A 2,794-nucleotide genomic window follows, 5' to 3' on the forward strand; every position below is an offset into this window, starting at 1 on the left:
CAGGGGGCCCGGTTTGGTCTCTGGTCTGGGAACTAGATACCGCATGCATGCCGCAACTAAGAAGGTCACGTGCTGCAACTAAGAGTCCACATGCCGCAGCTAAAAGATCCTGCATGCTGCAACTAAGACCCTGTGCAGCCAAAATAAATTTAAAAAAATAAAATCTTAAAAAATAATAATAATTTTAAAAAATGTATAAAGGATCATCTTATTATTTTTCTTTCTCATTAATTCTTTTAAATTAAAGATTGTATCATAAATACACGTGATGCATACATGTATGTGTATATATAGCATATTCATCTATATAGCATATGAAAAGTACATAGAATAATAATAAAATGAATACTCATATACCTACCTCACGACTTGATAAAGAATATTACCCATAAACTTAAAATCCATGTGCATCGCTCTCCAATCAAATTTCCTCTTTTTCATTGGGAGTATTTTTTAGATTAAATTTTATATTTAACACTATTTTCTTTAATATATTACCACAAATGTATATATATGATTACTTATTTTCACATTACATGTGTTTGAGCAGTAATAAAAAAGAAATCATACTGCATGTATTTTTCTACAACATACTTTTTATATCAGTGTGTGATTCATCTATGTTAATGCACATAATGATAGTTCATTAATTTTCATCATTACATAGAGACTATACGGGATTAGCCATGCTTCTGTGGTAAAACATGAATTGTTTCCAATTTTTTGCTATTGTAAATAACAGCGCCATTAACTTTCTTATATAAGTCTCCTGCATGTGAGGTAGAGTTTCTCTACAAAATGTATCTAATAGTGGAAATGCTGAGTCATGGTGTGTGAGCACCATCAACTTTACTAGACGATACCAAATTGTTTTCCAAAGTGCTTATACGGATTTACATTGCTGCTACCACTTTTCTGCATTCTTATGATACTTTTTAGCCTTTGCAAATCTGTGAGTATAAAATTGCATCTCATTTAATTCTCTTTTTTATTATTACAAATTAGGTCAGGAATCTTTTCACAGGTTTGTTGGTCATTGTGTTTTTTTTTTTTCTCTTCTTGGAAATATATATTCATGTGCTATAACCACAGAAGAGAGTGTAAAACATATAGGCACAATTTAAAGTATAATTATAAAGCAGACTCTTGTGTAACTACAATTCAGGTAAAATTCAAAACATTTCTAACTTTCCAGAAGCTCCCACATGTTCACTCCCAATCTTTCCTCATTCATCCTTCCAGAGGTAACAATTCTCATGGCTTTTATGTTAATAATTTTCTTGCTATTTTATCACTCATATATGTACTCCTAATCAGTAGAACTTAATGGTGTCTATGTATAAATATTATACAAATGGAATTGTACCATATGCATCTTTTATGTCTTATTTTTCACATTACATGCTTGTAAACATTTTCACATGTAACGCCAATTCAATCCTATTTAATGCTGTATAGGATTTCACAGAAGAAATATACCATAGTTACTTCCTCCATTCCATTCTTTTTAGATGTTTTGGTTATTTCTAGCTTTAGCTATTTCAATCCTAGACGATTTTTTTTTTTTTTTTTTTTTTTTTTTTGCGCCATGCAGGATCTTGGTTCCCTGACCAGGGATCGAACCCATGCCCCCTACATTAGGAGTGCAGAGTCTTAACCACTGGACCACCAGGGAAGTCCATCAGTCCTATAGGAACTTTTGATCTTTGCCAGTCTTATAAGAATAAAAAACGGCATATCAGTTTTGGTTTAATTAGCAGTTTTCATACCTGAAGGTGGAGTCTTTACATATGTTTAAGTACCATTTACAGCACACTTTCTGTAAATTTTACGTTCATATTTGTATTTGTACTCTTTGCTCATTATCTGTTGGATTCTTGGTCATTTTCAAATTGATTTATATTGTCATTGTCTGTGATATGAGTTGGCAATATTATTTTTCTGTTTTGGTCTTTTGCCCTTGTGTTTTTTGTCATGGAGGAGAACTAATTTAATAAAATAAAAATATTTCCTCTGGGTTGTATATCAATACTGCGAATGCTCCTGACTTGGGGTATTATGAATTGGCACTTTTGTTGCTACTTGCTTTTTTATCAAGTTCATTGTTACTTTTGTTCCCTCCCTAGAACTTGCAAGTACACAGGTTCAGAATATCTATGGCTATTTCCCTTATTTTCTTGTGTATCTGCTTTTGCTATCATGTGTAGCTCTAGAGTCCTGAATAAGATGCACTCTTAGGCAACTGCACTCCATTTCTCTGATATTTAAACACATCACAGCATTCTTGGAGAAATTCTTCTCCTAATGGCATGGTTTATCTGAATTAAAGGAAAGAATAACCACAATTTCCTCAAAAGTCTAAATATTGTTAATAAATATTCTATGAACTGAAAAAGAATCTGGTACAAAAAGCACCAAGTAATAAGACAGTAATTCCCCTCTCATTTAACATGATTGGGATAGGCAGTTAGCCAACTAATCAAAAAAAGTTAGAGGGGGTTATCATTTAAAAAGATATATAATCTAGACCAATTTAAAAATAACTTTTTATTTTGAAATAATTTCAAACAAGAATAGGAACTGCAAGCATAGTACAGGGAACTCCCATGTATATCATGAACTTAATCACTACAATATATTTGTTCAATATATAGGCCCTCAAACATAAGTAGCTAATCTTGTTGTTATAGTCATTCATTTAATTTTTCAGATTCCACATATAAGTGATAATATATGGTATTGAAAGATAGTATTTGTCTTTCTCTGTCTGAATTATTTCACTTAGCATAATACC

At 31.7% G+C, this 2,794-nt stretch overlaps 1 non-coding gene across 1 annotated transcript; it reads right to left on the reverse strand.

Moving 5' to 3' along the window:
* Positions 1-1,602: 1,602 nt before the first annotated feature.
* TRNAR-CCU (transfer RNA arginine (anticodon CCU)) lies at positions 1,603-1,675 on the reverse strand. Its single transcript has one exon. It is a non-coding gene; the product is annotated as a tRNA-Arg (tRNA).
* Positions 1,676-2,794: the final 1,119 nt, after the last annotated feature.

This window comes from Eschrichtius robustus, chromosome 6 (genome assembly GCF_028021215.1).
Source record: "Eschrichtius robustus isolate mEscRob2 chromosome 6, mEscRob2.pri, whole genome shotgun sequence".
NCBI lineage: Eukaryota > Metazoa > Chordata > Mammalia > Artiodactyla > Eschrichtiidae > Eschrichtius > Eschrichtius robustus.